The 18,266-nt window shown below is 43.5% G+C and overlaps 1 protein-coding gene and 1 non-coding gene across 4 annotated transcripts in view; one reads left to right on the top strand and one right to left on the bottom strand.

Annotated features, from left to right (window-relative positions):
- FAM50B (family with sequence similarity 50 member B) overlaps positions 1 to 4,380 on the bottom strand; it is a 63,798-nt gene extending 59,418 nt beyond the window's left edge. The window contains exons 1-2 of one of the 3 annotated variants that reach the window (XM_077143700.1): positions 4,205 to 4,380; positions 3,907 to 3,959 (exon numbers count right to left, since the gene is read on the bottom strand). The gene's annotated coding sequence lies outside the window, so the exon portion shown is untranslated. Of the gene's footprint in view, positions 1 to 3,906; positions 4,086 to 4,204 lie in introns of those variants that run through there. The other 2 variants (XM_077143702.1, XM_077143701.1) reach the window with 2 other exon arrangements.
- LOC143669386 (18S ribosomal RNA) lies at positions 409 to 1,367 on the top strand. The gene has a single exon (XR_013168898.1). It is a non-coding gene; the product is annotated as an 18S ribosomal RNA (ribosomal RNA).
- Positions 4,381 to 18,266: the final 13,886 nt, after the last annotated feature.

Below are 18,266 nucleotides of genomic sequence, written 5' to 3'. Positions count from 1 at the left end.
CTCCCCACCCCCCTCAAACTCTCAGTGCAGCATCCACACAGTTCTACCAAACCCCAAAAATAGAACTAACACAGCAACATCAAGCAAGCAACAAAAAACTCAAAACTCCACTTTTCAATTTATTGGTCGGACAAAATTTTTGCCAATACTGACATAGCACTTAGGCTCCCGGCACTTTTTAGTATAGAAAAAGCCTATGTCCTAATAACAGGGCAACCAGCAGACACTTTTTTCAATTTATTGGTCGGACAAAATTTTTGCCAATACTGACATAGCACTCATGCTCCTGGTACTTTTTAGTATAGAAAAAGCCTATGTCCTAATAACAGGGCAACAACTGTTCATGTCGCTTAATCCTAAAGCAAGGCACTGAAAATGCCTAGATGAGTACCACGTACTCCATAAACACAAAGCCTTGGTCCCGGCCTTTTTATTGATTTTTAGTAGAATTACACATGCAAGCCTCCGCGGCCCAGTGAGGATGCCCTCTAGATCAAAACAGGATTAAAAGGAGCAGGTATCAAGCACGCAAAACACAGCAGCTCAAAACATCTTGCTAAACCACACCCCCACGGGACACAGCAGTGATAGAAATTAAGCAATTAACGAAAGTTTGACTAAGTCATACTAATACAGGGTTGGTAAATTTCGTGCTAGCAACCGCAGTCATATGATTAACCCAAATCAATAAACTTCGGCGTAAAGAGTGTTTAGGATATCTCACACAAATAAAGTTAAATTATTACTAAGCCGTAAAAAGCGCCAGTATAAATAAGCCCAACAACGAAAGTGACTTTAGCACGTCTGAACACACGACAGCTAGGGCCCAAACTGGGATTAGATACCCCACTATGCCTAGCCGTAAACACAAATATTCAAACAACAAGAATATTCGCCAGAGTACTACTAGCAACAGCTAAAAACTCAAAGGACTTGGCGGTGCTTCACATCCACCTAGAGGAGCCTGTTCTATAATTGATAAAACCCGATAAACCTCACCACCTCTTGCTAATACAACCTATATACCGCCATCTCTAGCAAACCCTAAAAAGGAACCACAGTAAGCACAACTATAGTCATAAAAACGTTAGGTCAAGGTGTAGCCAATGAGGTGGGAAGAAATGGGCTACATTCCCTCATAATAGAGAACACGAAAGGCTTTATGAAAACGAAGTCTGAAGGAGGATTTAGCAGTAAGTCAAAAATAGAGTGCTTGACTGAACTAGGCCATGAAACACGCACACACCGCCCGTCACCCTCCTCAACCCAACAACACGAAATCTATGATTCATGTTAGCAGACACCTGATTTTAGAGGAGATAAGTCGTAACAAGGTAAGCATACTGGAAAGTGTGCTTGGAGTAACCAAAGTGTAGCTTAAACAAAAGCACCTGGCTTACACCCAGAAGATTTCAACCCATTAGACCACTCTGAACCAAACCTAGCCCAAACATATTACAATAAAAATTCACCTAAGACCTAAATTAAAACATTCAACAATTATAAGAGTATCAGCGACAGAAATTATAACACAGGTGCTATAGAGATAGTACCGTAAGGGAAAGATGAAAGAACTATTAACAGTACAGGACAGCGAAGGTCAGCTCTTTTACCTTTTGCATAATGAGTCAACTAGAATACCACTTGCAAAGAGAACTTAAGTAATCCAGACGATCTACCTACAGACAATCAAACAGGACTAATTCATCTATGTGGCAAAATAGTGAAATGATCAGTAGGTAGCGGTGAAAAGCCAATCGAGCCTGGTGATAGCTGGTTGTCCAGGAGAAGAATATAAGTTCAATTTAAAACTTACCCTAAAAGAACGAATAACTAGCCCAAACGTAAGTTTTAAATATACTCAATAGGGGTACAGCCCTATTGATATAGGAAAACCTTAATTAGAGAGTTCCCACGACACACTTCCATAGTAGGCCTAAGAGCAGCCATCAATAAAGAAAGCGTTCAAGCTCAGCAATAAGAGCTACAAATACCATTAAACATCAACAACTCCTAAACCACTACTGGACCAATCTATCTTAATAGAAGAGATAATGTTGATATGAGTAACAAGAATACCTTTCTCCATGCACAAGTTTGTTTGACTGAATTTTATTTTCCAGCCCAGTAAGCCCTGGGTCCTTTCTATATTTTCTCTGAATTCTGCTTGCCAACCCAACAGCTTCTTCTTCGCTCACCTGTCTTTTCCAGAATTTTATCACATTCAGTTAAAAACAATTCAGCTGATGCTGAACATTCCATGTGGAGATCTTCCTGGCCAGAGCTACCAGTTCATTAAGTGCATTTTCTATTTGATAAAGTCGCCACAGGTGTCGTTTCCTCCCATAGTCATACCACTACATCACGTGTAGGGTCCTTCTTCCACCCTTATAGAAGAATCTCCCTCTGGATTCCCACCAACAGTTCATTCACCACTCCTTAGCCTCTTCACTGCCTTTCCTGCCTGGTCTCAAACACCATATATTGCAGATTTTTGTTATGATAGTATCTCACTTCTGACAGCAATTTCTTTTTATTTTGGGTGCATGGTCCGGAAATCGAAGCAGGGTCTCCCACATGGAAGGCAGGCATTCTAACCACTGAACTATTCTGATAGCAATTTCGAGGTCTGTTCTCTATTACTGCTGAACAACACATCCCAACAATCCTTGATTTGCTGAAGACTCTGCTCAGACCAATAGATCAGGGCTCAGCTGCGTGCTTCTTCCGCTAGTATAGTCTCAGATCACTTATGTTGCTGGCAGTCATCTGGGGGAGGAGGAGTCATTTGGGATGGTCTAGGATGGCCTCACCATGTCTGGTAGTTATCTGGGGCTGGTAGTTGGGGTGGCTTGGTCTCCAGCAGGACAGCTGGATTTCTTATGAAATAGCAGCATTCCAAGAGAGCAAGGAGGTCTTGTTTGGAAATGGCACGACGTTGCTTCCATTATAATCTATGGGTCAAATAGAATCAAATAGAATACCAGGTTCAAGGAATGGAGAAAGAATTTGAGGCCAATTTTAATCCGCCATGTCTTGAAAATGGAATTACTACTTAATTGGTAGATAAAACCATCAAAACCATGGGATGCACAAGGGTGAGTGATTTTAAGCATGTGCTTGGTAATAAATAATAAGATACTTAGGACATGTGGGGATGTGAGAGTTCCCCAGGTAGAAAAGGGAGAGGGTCAGAGAGGGGGCCCTGCACCAACACGGAACGTGGGTCAGTTCATCCACTAACAATAGCGATGGCAACAACACTGTAATAAGAGTCACTAATATTTACTTTATACTCAAAATGTGTCAGAAACTCTAAGTGCCTTTTACACACATAGATTCATTGAATTCTCACAGCAAACCTTAAGCACTATTACTGTTTCAGCTGTACTTTACAGGTGAGGACCACAAAGGTTAAAGAAGTTGAGGCTTCACCACCAGGTCACAATGTGAGCAACTGAATCCCTGGCTGACAATCTTCCCAGCATGCTCTGTAGTAACAGGTTTGGAAAGCTGGTCTAGCAGATACTTGGGCCATTCCACAAAGGTTGCTATATTAGCAACAAACAACCCTCGATATACTGATATCTGGTACACAGGAAAGAGAAGCAGTCTTCCTATGGAATGGACTCTGGGTTTTCCTGTTTCTAATTCTGTCTTCCCGACAAATGAAAAGTGGTGGAGAGATCAAAAGATCCTTCTGGAGACCTGGGTTTGCCACTGGCTGGCAAGTAGTGGGTGGAAAGTTATCTATTCCCCTTGGGTCTCATCTGTAAAATAATAGTGCTATACTTGCGTAACATCTAAGGACCTTCCCAAGTGTTACCATTTGGTGATTTTTTTCATGAGGGATTTAGCTGAATGTTTCTGCTTCAAATCTACAAATCCCGACGTAGTTTCACTTACAGGCAATGCCGTCACCAGCAGCAGATGTCTTTCCTCGCAGGACTTAGGCACAGCTACGGATAAACAACACTGTTAAAATCCAAGGAGAAGGAAGCCTGTGGGCATTCTGGAGCAGTGACAGAAGTGCTAAGGTTGGATCCCATGTGTGTGTGTAGTGTGTGTGGTGTGTGTGTACACATCCTGCTACACAAACCTGGAAGAAGTGACCAAACAGTAATATCAAATTATGACTTGCTTCCAATGTCTACATTTGAGAAAACAATACATTCTCACCACAAACAAAATACTACAACTATACCTGTATCACTTAAGAGTTGAGCCCAATGGTCCTTTAGCTGCTTCCTGCCTGCCCCAGCCCCCAACTCCCCCTACACTAATGGGCAGACTGGGGATGGTTGCCTTCTAAGATACTTGATGGTATTTAAGGATGGTTTCCCAATCCTCAATGGGCAGGGAACTTGTTAGATTTTAAAATACTAAAATCAACTCTATTGTGATTTCATAGAACCAAAAGTCTACTTTGTTCAGGATTTTGGAATGTGGAGGCATGTGCATTCTTGGTTTATACAAACATCCATTCACTCAACAGGAACATAGGAAGCAGAGACTAAAAGACAAGTTCAAGACTCAAAATCAGGCTCCTCCATCTACAACTGATCTTGCTCTGTGACCTAGGAGAAACCATCCCCCATCCCTTAGACCTCGTCACCCTCCATTTCTGAGATGTTATGGTTCTTTAGAATTGGCCTTTTGTTTCCAGTTTCCAGATTGAGCAACATATCAGGTAGACGTCCATTTCCGTCAGTAGGGCTGCTGTGAGTCTGTCCTGGAGCAGGGTTCCAAAATAGCCGAATGATGTCCAGAGGCACTGTCTGACCCAATGAGCCTTCCTGGCAACTTGGTCAATACCTTACCAGTTTTCCTTGCAAGCATAGCTTCAGAGTTTTCTTGTTTTGGGTGGCAAAAGTAAGCCCTGTCATGTTGCTGCAGTGGGCCGCTACCTTCGAGTTGACTATTTTAGAAAGTTCTGGAACGGCAGATTGGAGCAAGTACAAGGTCATAAAATTGTCATGCTGAGTCGCTTTCTCTCTTTTGCTCACCCGTACTCTTGCTCTCCCCCTTTAAACTCAAACTTGGGAGGGAACTTCTCTGTACCACAGATTTGAGCCTATTGTCTTTTTACCCATCTATCCATATGTCGATCTTTCTTTGTTTAGGGATTTCCTGCCTGAGACAATTTATACTAAAAACTTACAGTAGAACAACAGTAAAAAGTAAATGTCCTATATCATGAGTGAGGAAACTGAAAAAAACATCCCCCCTCCCCCCAAAAAAGAGAGGATCAGAGATTCTTGGTGTTTTCAACTTTGTGGCAGAAATGTTTTCTCGCACAGTGGAGCCCCTGTGCCTGGGGGCAGGGATGGGTAAAATGTTTTCCCACTCATAGGTGTGGAAGCAAGGAAAAGCACGCTCTGAGCCAGCAGCTGGAATGTGGAGGACATACATCACCCTCACGTGTGCTAGCTCCGGGGAAGTTGAGCAAACCCTTCAACCCTCCCGGACCTCACCTCCTCCTGGAATCTCTCCCTCCATATTAGTGAATGAATAATGGAAACTGAAAGACACTGTATTCTCCCAAGCTGTGTAAGCACAATGAAGACTCAGAATTGGCCCCTGGAGCTTCTTGTCCCTGGCCCTGATCTGGCCTCTCCTTGTGGTCCCACCAGCCATAGCCTGCTCAGCAACCTGTGAGTGAGGTGGCCAGTCCTTTGACAGAACACCATGGCCAGCAGAATTTATTTATAAGGGGAATAGGAGAAGACTCTAATTCTACTTCAGAGCATCGTCCCAGCCATTTGAGAGTAGCTGCAAATCAAACCAGACATTTGAGAGTGGCTGCAAGCCCCCATTCATTTCCTCTGCCATTTTTCAGGTTGACTGGTATCAGCGGAGTGGGTCTTCTGCTTTGTGTGCTCTTGGCCGGAGCTGCAGACATCTGGAATGTCTGAGATGCTTGCTCATGGCCGGCCATTGATGCTGGGGGCTCGGCTAGCAGCCCAGCAGGGGCTACGAAGCCCAGAGCCTCAGTTTTCTCCCAAAGACCCCTTCACATGACCTCAACTTCTCCCAGCAGGCATGCTGTGTTCCACAAAGAAGGGCTTCAGGTGATTAGAAGCAGGGCCACCATTGTACTAACGTCCAAACTTAGAAATTCCAAGGGTTGCTTCTGCCTTGTTCACTGGTCAAAGTGAATAATGAGTGAGCCCAGATTCCAGGGGCAGGGAAATCGACTCCCGATGGGAGAAATGACAGTGGCTCCAACCATCTTTAATTTACCGCAATGACTCTTCTCGATAACCCTGCAAATGCATGCATTAAAGATATATGGATTGAACCCCGCCAAGTGCCTGGCCCTATACTAGCCATGAGTATGCCACAGTGAGCAAAAACCAACACAGAATCGACTGCAAGGAGCTCAGAGTCCAGACAGGAAGATAACCTTAGTCAAATGTTTGCACCTGTGAACATGCAATTAAAGTCTGAAAGAGTGCGCTAAAAAAGCCGAAGCATAGTTTTTGAGACCTTATATAGATGATCCTGACCCAGACCAAGTGAGTGAGAGAGCAGAGAGGATGGTCAGAGACGGTTTCCTCGAGGAAATGATTCTTGAGTTGAGGTGTCATCTCCGTGTTATCAGTGAAGTGTGAGAGCTCAGAGAGGTTAAGTAGCTTGTCCAACAGCAACCAGCCTGTAAGTGCTAGAGTGAATTCCCTGGATTTGAACGCAGAATCCATGTTCTTTCTCCAATACCACCCTGTATAATGGGGTTGCGGGCAGATTTGTGTAGGCACAAGCAAAAAGAGAAGCAGGGGGAAAAGAGAGCTGAGGCACCAGGAAGGCAGAGGCAGTGAACAGTGTTTCTTGAACTGGCAGCCACAGGCTTGTTCTTGGGAAGTAAGAGTTGTATGAATTTTTTTTAAAACATTTTGATTTCTTTTTAATTATACAGGTAGTTTGTGAATATGTTCTCATTGCAAAAAAAAAAATTGAAGTCTTACAGATAAAGCCAAAGTCCCTTTTAATCGTTGTTTAATCCCATTCTCCTGAATGGTAACCATGGTTATCAATTTATATGTATTGCCCTAGATCTTTTCTTTATGCCATTTTTATATGTGTGTGTATATGTATATGTGTATATATATATGAATATATACTTTTTATATGTTCCCATAGGCATACACAGTTGAGATTTGTATTGTGTTTTTTTTTTTTTTTTTTAATTTTTATTCTGGTAACATTTACACAGCACAAAATTTCCCATTTTAAACTCTTTGAAGTATATAACTCAAGATTTTTTGAGTTTTCAAAACTGTAAAAGGAGCTGTTCTGTATCTAATGTCCTGCACTTAAACTTTCTCCTTTGAAAAGATATCTTGGAGAGTTTTCTGAGTCTGCATAGACATCTATAGTGTTCTCATTTAATTTTGTGCTTTTGTTTCAATGACAATAAAAAATATATATTTTACCAGTTTTAAAGAGAGCAATTCTCCTTTGGAGTGGCAACTAGCAGTTGAAATAATTTTTATGGAATAAGCCTTTGGATGGCATGTTGTTGGGGAAGAGTGAGCTGGCTTTGTTTCCTTTAAAAGGGGTCCATGTATGACTCAGATTCAAGGTTTTCTGATGCAGTAGGAAAGTCTCCCCTCAGCGGAGAGGCCAGAGACGGGGGTGTGTGCTCTTTGGTGGAGGCTCTTGGGGCTCCCCTTCCTTCACCTGTGCACAGGCTGGTCAGAAATGCAAAGTCAGAGGCCCCCACCAGCCTTCCTGAATGAGCATCTGCACTTTAACAAGCCCCCCCAGGGCGTCACACGTTCATGAGGGTTTGAGAAGTGCTGATCTAGATGATTTCCCAGGCACTTCCCAGACAAAATTTCTCCCAACTGGCCGGAAGTGGATAACACACGTTGGGAGGACTCTCTCTGATGGACCAACAAAGGGACTTACTTACCCTGGCACAGCCTCTGTTTCCCCGTGTCTTCGCTTCCGGATTAGTATCTGAGGAGCTCTCTCCTCCGCTGCGCGCCTGGGGGAAACGGGCCGAGGGAGGAAGCAGCTGTGTCCTGTGGGTCGGGCGGCACAGGGAAGGGCAGGTGACCATGGGACAAGTGAGAAAGGCAGAAGACCTCGGCCTGGCCCATTGCGGTGTTTATGAAGGGGCCATCCATAACGCCCTGCTGGCTGGATCCGTCAAACAGGAAAGAATGCACATTCGCGTATGGTTTCTGGAAACTGCCAAATAGTGTGAGAAGAGCAGGGAATGAATTTATGTCTTCTCCACTCCATCCAATTGGGCCTTGGAGTAAATGCACAGATTCTCTTAACCCCAGGAAAGTTACTAAGTGCAAAAGACCCTGTTTTCACTCATGCTCTTCTCACCACAACCGTGTGACTTTTAGTTCAAGGACCCTCTGTAAAATGCTTCAACAGTCTCTAGACCCCTGTCCCCATACATTGTGGACAATGGGGAAGTGCAAATGCTTTACTTATATCTTGTAATTTAACATTTTAAAATAAAAGTTTTTTAAAGTTATAAATTGAGAAGTATTTTTCCCGGCTGTTTCTCTCTTCCACTCTGCTCCCTTGAAGTTGATGATTTTTATTAGTTTCTTATGTATCTGTTCTAGTTTGCTAGCTGCCAGAATGTGGTATACCAGAAACAGATCAACTTTTAAAAAGGAGAATTTATTAAGTTGCAAGTTTACAGTTCTAAGGCTGTGAAAATGTCCAAATTAAAGCAAGGCTATAGAAATGTCCAATCTAAGGCATCCAGAGAAAGATATCTTGGTTCAAGAAGGCTGATGACGTTCAGGTTTTCTCTCTCAGCTGGAAGGCCATGTGGCAAACATATTAACATCTGCTAGCTTTCTCTCCAGGCTTCTTGTTTCACGAAGCTCCCCCAGGGGTGTTTTCCTTTTACATCTCTAAAGGTCTCTTGCTGTGTAGGCTCTCTCCGCTCTGAAGCTTTTTCCAAAATGGTTCCCTCTTAAAGGGCTCCAGCAAGCAACCCCACCTTGAATGGGTAGAGACTCACCTCCATGGAAACCATCTAATCCAAAGTTACCACCCACAATTGGGTGGGTCACATCTCCATGGATAATCAAAAAGCTCCCACTCAGCAATACTGAATGAGAATTAAAAGACATGGCTTTTCTGGGGTATAACATAGATTCAAACTGGCACAATATCCTTCCATAATTTCTTTGTGTAGGCACAAGCAAATATGAGCATACGGTCTTGTCCCATCCCTCTGCTTTCTTAGTAGTCTACTAAGTGCTCATTCTGCCTCTCAATTTGTTCATGCAATAGTGCCTACTGAAGACTACTCTCTCTCAGTTCAGCTGGAGCTCTGTTCTTTTTTATAGTTGCATGGTACCCACCATGTGGATACCTTGCTTATTTAATTAGTCTTTTACGGATGGGTACATAGGTCTTTCTCCATTGGAGTAAAGTCTATCATGCTGTATTCACTTAGTCTTGGAGGTGGTTGAGATTGAGGTTTGAGTGCCACTGTAAACCAGGGACTCTTGTTCATTCTCACAGCATCCATGTGAGGTAGCTTTATCTCCACTACACAGGGGGGCGATGGAAGCTCATAGAGGTTAAATACCTTGACGCAGGTCAGTCAGCTAGAAAGGATTGAAGCCTGATTCTTAACCCAGATCTGGTTCCAAATCCGTGTACTATCCACTGTACCCAAGAACTTTCCGGTTGCCATCTGGCCAGCTGCTGGTAGCCAGCTTGTATTCCTTGATGCCACATTAAAAAATCTATCATGAAAGTAAGGGCACAGATTAATTAGTGGTGAGGGTAGGGGAATTCCTGCCTACACCACATTCTCATTGATACTCTTAATACATGGCATCTCTCCTGTCTCCAATAATCAACCTAGGCGACTTTTCAGCCCTTCATGAAGGAAGCTGCAGCCAACCACACTCAGCCACCCAAGAGTGAGGAACACCTGCCTTTATCTCTCCTTCGTACCGTCTACAATCCTCTCCCTGGAATAAGTTCTTGATTTCTTCAAGCATGTTACTGAGCTAAAGGAGGGGAAGGGCTGGTGTTTAGAATTTGACTTATGAAAAGAGAGATGAAGTTATTTTCTTTTAATAATCACTCTTCAGGTTGAGTTAAAGGGTGGCATTTGCTTGGCAAAGAAGGAAAAACAAAGGATGAAGGTAATCTGGAAATACCAGCATAAATTTTCATCAAGAGTCTTGGGCCCAAGGGTAGGCAGAGTTGTTCAAAATGGAACACTGCCTCTCTATTTAGTAATCGCTCAAAGCTATTCTACATAAAGCCTCTTTTAAAAACTATATCCATGGGGGAAGCATTTTTGAAACATATTAGTGTGCTTGCTTTCCTTTCCATGCACATATGATGTTGTCCTAAATTGGTCCAAGATACCCCTCTGCCTGGGAGGGGAGGGAAGAAACGTTGGATGGGACCACAGTTGGGTGGGTTTGGGGCTGTTACAGCATGAGCAGAAGGTAAAAGGAGAGCACTGGTACTCATTTTTTACTGTCCAGAATGGCCAGCAAGATTACAGTCTTGAAATCTAAGCTGTGTTGAGACAAAAATGCTTTCACAAAGCTGATCTGGTGGACCTTCCTGCTTGGTTAATCCTATTGGTTACTCTGTACCAAGAACTACTCTAAGCAGTTAACAAACGTTAACACATGTAATCCTCATTATCATCCTGTAAGTATGGATTACTGACATCCTTATCTTAAAGATTAAAAAAAAATAATAAAACACTGCACAGGGCGGGCCACAGTGGCTCAGCAGGCAGAGTCCTCGCCATGCCAGAGACCTGGGTTCAATAACTGGTGCCTGCCACGTGAAGAAAAAAAAGAAAGAAAAGAAAAACACTGTAGGGCAGCAATTAAGAACCAGCCATGAGCCACGATCATATTAGAATTAGGGTCGTGAACAAGGCAGTCTGGCTCCTGTCTCTGCACTTGATTTTGTTGTTAAAGTTTCAACCGTGTGAATAATCTCCTATCTACCAAAAACTTAAAACAAAAAATTTACTAGAATAAAAGCTATGATTTGGAACTGTAATTGTTAATACAAAAATAATTTATGATATGGTATTAAGTGTGAAAAATAGATTGCAGGGCCGCGTGAGCATATTTTTGTAATATATATATATATTTAATATTAAATTAAAAAAATTTTTTCAAACAAAGATTCCCTCTTCCCTCTGGCCCACACCTCCTTACAACCTCTAACCAACTTTTTGTCTCTATGAATTTGCATATTCTAATTATTTTGCAACAGTGAGATAGTACCGTATTTGTCTTTTTGTGTCTGACAGTTCCCTCAGCCTGATGTCTTTAAGGTTCATCCAGGCTGTTGCATGTATCAGAACTCTGTTCTTCTTCATTACTGAATAATATTCCGTTCTGTGTATGTACTGCTTTTTGTTTACTCATCTGTGCTCTTAACCATCATGAGCACAAAGCTTTGTTGTTTTTTTAATTTTTATCTATTTATTTTTAAAAGGCAGTTTTATTCACACACTCTACAACTCATCCTCAATGTACAATCATCGGTTCTCACTATAATCACAGAGTTATGTACTCATCACCACAATCAATTTTAGAACATTTTCATTACTCCAAAAAAGAAAAACCCCATATCCCTTATATTCCCCTATTATGGACACTTTGCACTGGGGTTTTACCTTTATTACAACTGATGGAAGAATATTAAAATATTACCGTTAACTATAGTCGGCAATTTGCATTAGGTTTATTTTTCTCCCCACATGCCACCCTCCTGTTAACATTTTGTGATAGTGACATACATTTGTCCTAGCTCATGGAAGAACATTCTAATATTTGTAAGCACAGTTTTATATACAGGAGATCTCAGTCTGAGAGAAAGCGGTTCTTCTCCATGAGCAGTGGAGGGCTAAGGGAGGGCAGCAGACAGACCTCCTGTTTGTGGGCTGGGAGGGGCAGATGCATTGGACAGGCTAAGGTGACTGGTCAGGGCAGAGGGGCCTCAGCTCCACCTGCCATCTCCAGTTTGAGGCTCCGGATGTGGCTGGCAGGGGTCCGCATCTCAGTAAGCAGTCTCCTTCCACTCCCATGTCATGAGGAGGTATCCCAGGAAGACCCAGAAAGAGGTTGAGGGAGGGCCAGCAGTCTGTTATGGGTTCCATGGTGACGGCGGTGGGCCTAGCCTCAGAGACCAGCCTCAGAGACCTCAGAGACACCTGGAGTGTGTGGCCAGAGCCAAGACAGAGAGCACGAGTCAGGAGACCATGCAGGGTCCCCAACGTTCATATCCAGAGGTCTCTGATTTGGGGAGACCAGCCCCCCTGCAGCTGTACCTGGCATGGCCCAGAGGATGCTATGTGGTCTGAGGGCTCCATCCCTGAAGCCATACTCAGTAGGCTCCTTGAAGGGACCCCCAAAACCAAGTCATTGGCACAGGGTCTGGGCACCTAATGACATCTCAGAATAAGCAGTGTTTCTAGAGTAGACTAACGATACAGAATTTTCTCGTCTCTCCAGCAGGCACCTTTAAGGGAGCTAAGATCAGCTGGTAGGAAATCGGCACTATATCTTTGTCCCATTAGAGCAACGTGAATAAATTTTGGCCCTACGGAGGGGTCTCTGGGCACTCATAGAATTCAGATGGTTCCTGCTCAACTGGAGGATTGAAAAAGAAACCAGAAGTGTTCTGAAAGAAGGCCTGGCATCTTTTCTGCTGCCATTTTCTCACTGTATCTTAGTTGAAGTATAAAATTCCTGTAGCCCAGCGGCTGGTCACCTGGGCTGCAATGCATGTTGGTGCTAAATGTATGAAGAAAGAAAAAGAAAAAGAATTAAAAGTGGCCAACTGGGTCAGAGGGGTAAAGGGGGTTGGGGGTGATACATGATGTCCCCTAATTCTTGTTGAAGACTGATCTGGTCCTAAATTGCAAAGAACTGAGGGTCCTCTCACTTTCTTCTTTAACCCCTGCTGCCCCGACCCGAGCAAACTTCTTCAGCACCAGGACTGTGCTCATTCTTCCCTGGGCATCAAGGATGGGTCAGTCGCAGGGTCTTGGAGTAAGACGAGACCTGGGTTCAAATCTTGCCTCTGACACTTACAAGTTGGGATGCCTTAGGCAAGTGACTTAAACCTCATACTGGCCCAGGGCTCCTGAAATCCCCCCAGCTTGAGGACAGGATCTTTGGCTTAGAACATGCAATGGGGGTCAAGTGGCCATTGGGGGGCTCAGGGGAGACAGAGGGACATATGGGTGGGCAGCTGGGCAGAGGCCCGGCGTACCCTCCACCTTCCCCATGGCCACAAGGACAGGTATAACCTGGTCAACATGGTCTGGCGGAATTCTAGAATCAACTGCTCATTTGGGTACCTTCTCTCTGGGAACAATTCCATGGCAATGCACCTGGCTGCTTGGTCCAGGGGATGGAGAAATGTGGCTGGCCCATCCTGTGCAGCTGCTCAGCTTGGAACACAGGAAGAAGCTCTCTGGTGATACTAGCAAAATGTTCTCCTCAGCTGTCCCCAGGTGTCCAACCATCAGAATTTCCCTGCTGAGCAGTCTGAGCAGCAGCCCCTTTCCTACAGACTGAGAATGGGTTTTATATTCCAAACAAAGAATCCTGTGATTTCTATCCACATCTGTCCAGAGGCCCGCCCGGCTGACACATTCTTCCTGGATGAATCACCAGAGGCCGCAGTGATGTTTGCCTGTCTGGAGCTCTCACGTGGGAAAAACCACTTTCAGGCCACTGGCCGCACCCTCGCCCACTTACAGGCTCAGTACTGGGTAAAAGCAAACATGCACGTGCACACACACAAACATACACACGTGACATGCACACACACACCCCCAGGCACTTGGACAAATTAATCCGTTCTGGCCAGCAACATGTAATGTAAGACTGAAAAGGCACAGTCACCTCCCACATCTGCACAGCCATTTTGCCAGCAGATCTCCAAACCCAGCGCAGGGCCGATGGATTTTCTCACGACTATACAAAAGTATTTGCCCTTTAAAGCTGTGTTTTGATTTTGCAGCCAAAACACGCAAGCAATTGATAATGGTTAATTTCATAGGTCAATTTTGCTAGATGATGGAGTCCAGTGGTTGGTTAAGCAAGCACTGGCTGGATTATTACTCTGAGGCTATTCTTTTTATGGATTTGCATGGATAGTCAGTAGATTACATCTATCTGTGGCTGATTGCATCTACAATCAACAAAGGAGATTAATTGCCCTGAGCAATGAGGGGCATCTCCTCGTCCAATCAGTTGGAAGTCTTAGAGCCAGAACTGATGATTTCAGATATCAGAAAAAAAGAATTCCTGCCTCTACATCAACCAGCTTCTTTTAGGGAAATAAACCTCACCTTCATCGGAGTTTCCAATTTGTAGCCTGCCCTCAGAATTTGGACTCCACAGTCGCATGAACCAATTCCTGTGACAGATCTCTTATATGTACATACACACACACACACACGTATGCACATAGGATATATACCTATATCTATATATCTATATCTATATCTATATATATCTATATATATATTGGTTCTGTTCCTCTGGAGAATCCTGACTAATACACAGCACGTTCTCAAAACACAACAAAAAACATGTTGTGTATGTGGTTCAGTTCTTGTGCTTCTGTTTATTGACATAGTCTTCCAATCCACAGAATCTGAGACTAAAAGGGATCTAAGAGGTGCCCCAATGCCTCCTTTATCAGAAAGAAAGTGGACTGCAAGATGTCATCAAGTGGCCAGCCCATTCTGCTCACTCCCTTGAAAATGATGATTCGTGTTTCCTAACAGAAAAGCACAGCTACTCTAATCTGACCCAGGCTACTTCCCACTTCTTGTAAGAAAACGTCACCACGTGGGAAACCTCTGCCTCCAGGCTCCTTGCCCCAGCGCCTCTTGCTTCAGGTACCTTTGCAAATCAGATCTTCTTCCATCTCCACCTTCCCTCTCACATGGGATTCTGCCCGATCCTCCCCTCTTGAAACCTTTATTTCTTTTACTAATAATTCTTTGTTTCCAGAATTTTTCATTCTTGTGAAAAATTTGAGTAATTCTTACTTCATAGCTTTGGCAAACTTTAGGTATAATCTTTATTGTGATTTCTTTACCTTAAGAAAGACCTGTTCTCACACACACAAAAAAAAATGTGTCTGAGAGAGCAGGAATTCAAGTACTTTCCCAGTACTTGCATTCTTATCAATATTTGTCCTGGGGCCAGTGGGGGGTGGGTAGGAAGGGGAGAGGGAGGAGGTAAGGGCCTGTGAGTGTGTGTGATGTGAAAGCCAGGCCCCCAAACTTCTACAGAGTCTGAAATAACCCCTATTAAAACCAAGTTTTAATAGGACCGAGTACCAAGTCCGGTGGTCGATTGTGTTTAAATGTTAGGACTTCTGAAAGCCAGAAAGCATTTTTCCATAGCAATAGCATTATAAATGGAGGAATAACTTTTCAAACAAATCCACAAAAATGTGCCTTCCTAGCATTAGATAGCGTGTGCCTCAGTTTCCTCATGTGTGAAGTAAGGATGGTAATGAGACCTAGGGTTACATGGAGGGTTACATGGATTTAGACGCACGAAGCACTTAGAACAGGGACTGGCACATAATTAGGGCTACCTTTATCATTATTGTTTGCAGCAAACTGTAATACGCCTCAGGCCCTCTGAACCTGCCACCCTACTGAGACCAAGGTGGGACTCAGAAACCCCAAGGGGTGAGGATTCTGTCGGGGAGGGGGAGGGAGAGGGCTGTGGGCTGGACACTGGCCCTGTGGTCCCCAAGGCAGCAAGAGAGGATGACCGGTTGAAACAGGCATTCCTGCAACAAGACATTTGTCACTGTCCTAGGGCGGAGTCAGCCTGAACTCCCAAGAGAAGTCATTCGTTGGGTCAGACCCTTTAGAGCAAGATGCATTGTCACAGATGGCATGGGAACCAGGGTTTGCCAGCTGTAAGCACCTGCTGAAGGTGAAAGCAAGTATGGGCAATGGAAAGGCAAAGACCATCTCCTTCACACCTTCTCTCAGGGATAGTCTTATCCTCACTTTACAGAAAGCCCTGAGATTAAAGGTCTTACCCAACACATCAGTGGGAAAGTTCTTCATCTGTGTTGGTTTGGACTTGGTTGTAGATAGATTTACAGAAGTCCATGTGCCAAAAATGAAGACAAGGGCTCTCTAAGTCTCTGTGACTGTCCTCACCTCTTTCCAGTCCCTTTGAGATAAAGGTCAGAGAGAAGTTAGGAAGGAAGGAGAGCAGATGTGAGCTGGCTTCCCCAGGGCTGGCAAAGGTCCACTCTGTAGGCAGCCTGGGATACAGCTCTCTGCAGGCTGACCAGAGGACGGCTTTGCTTTCAGAACCCAGAGAAGATGTGGGAGAGGGGCTCCCAATTGGGGAACACAACTGAAAGACAGAAAGTGAGAGCCAGGAGCAGAGACCTCTATTAGGGGTGGGGCTAGGGGATCCAGCTCATGTCCTGTGGGGCTCCCTGAACTACCTTCTCTGCCTACCAGGTCCCCATTCTTTCTTACTTCTGTAGATAATTTTCCTCTGGATACCATCTTAGCCATCAACTTATGCTTCACATTTTTAGTGAAGGTTCTTTTCCTTCTTACTTTATATTTACAAAAGTAAACGCTATATAATAATTTGTATATATTCATATGTGTTTTGATACTTTAAGCTACACACACACACACACACACACACACACACATTTCTACTCCTGCGGTGATTTGGAGTTGTACATACCCCAGAAAAAACATCGTCTTAAACTTCATCCATTCCTTTGGGTGTGAGCCCATTGCAAGTCAGACCTTTCGGTGATGTTACTTCAGTTAGGGTGTGGCCTAGGATGGGTGCTAATCCAAACACTGGAGTCCCTCAAAAGCAGAATGAAACTCAGACAGAGAAAGAAAAAACCATAGGAAGTAAGTTGAAATTCGGTGGGACCCAGAAGAGAAGGGAGAGGCCATCATGCACATTGCCATGTGACAGGAGCCCAGAATGCCACAGTCTTCAGGGAGAAGGTATTGCTTTGATGAGGCTTTGATGGTGCTTTGGTTTGGATGTTAGGCTGGCCTCAAAACCGTGAGCCATTCCATTGCTGAAACCATCCTCTGCATGGTCTTTGCTTGAGCAGCCTCAGGAAACTAAAACGACTTCATAATTTGCACACACACAGCAATTCCTGCTCACAGAGAATATTTCCACAACATTCAGGAAATGGGGTAAGAGCCATTTCAATGTGTTTTGAGTTAGTCAAAGGTTAAGACCTCAGATGTAACGATTTTCCTCAAAACACCTCCCTGCTACACTATTTATTTATTTCATCCCACAAACATTTATTGAGCACCTACTTAGTACCAGACAGCATGGTGAATACTGGGGACACTGCGGAGAACAGGTAGATGTGGTTTCTGGGTTTGTGAAACATGGCTTTATTCCCAATAGTTGGCATTTCCTGAATTCCTCATTAAGCTATTGGGACTTCTCTTTAGCACCATCAGTTTTTGTTTGTTGCAGGTATTAATAGAAATGAGTGAGTAACACTGACAATTTAAAATAGACATTTGTCATTTCCTGTTTCTTCTAGCTCTTGTCCACACCCCAAAACACCACTGCCTTATGTTTGAGCAAGCATCCACCACTGTGATTGTGATTGGGATGCTTACTTGGAGTAAGATCAGAATAAAATCAAGTTGGAGATTCAGGGAAATAAAAAGCCCCAAATGCTGTGATGTTATAATTTGGGTAAATACAGTAATTTAAGAATAAACAACAAACTCTACATTAAAACAATAAGACTTTCAATAAAAAGAACGTTCAAGAAATTTTGATCGATCACAAAGAAGCATTATAAATTTTCTGAAATCCCTTATTGGGCAAGTTGGGGTGCAGATAAATGAATAAACAAGCATGATTTTACAGCTGGGTTTGTCAGTCTCACCATCGCTAAGATTTAGGACTAGAAACTTCTTTGTTGGTTGGAGGGGACAATCCTGTTTATTGTAGAACATTAAACTGCAGCCCTGGCTTCTACCCACCAGTTGCCAATAGCACCCCCTCCCATTCTCCTAGGTGGGACAACCAAAAAGCTTTCCAGATATTGACATATGACTTCTGAGGGAAAAACTGTCCCCTGTTGAGAACCAATAATCTACACCATCAGGAGACTGACATTTGATGTGTGCCTTATAAAATAGGTACAAAAATATTTATGTTTATATTATTATTGAATGTGTGGATTACTTAATTACTTATATTGTTACATTATTT

Source organism: Tamandua tetradactyla, chromosome 25 (genome assembly GCF_023851605.1).
Source record: "Tamandua tetradactyla isolate mTamTet1 chromosome 25, mTamTet1.pri, whole genome shotgun sequence".
Lineage (NCBI taxonomy): Eukaryota > Metazoa > Chordata > Mammalia > Pilosa > Myrmecophagidae > Tamandua > Tamandua tetradactyla.
Note: the sequence above shows the minus strand (reverse complement) of the source record. Positions and strands in the feature narration are given on the sequence as shown.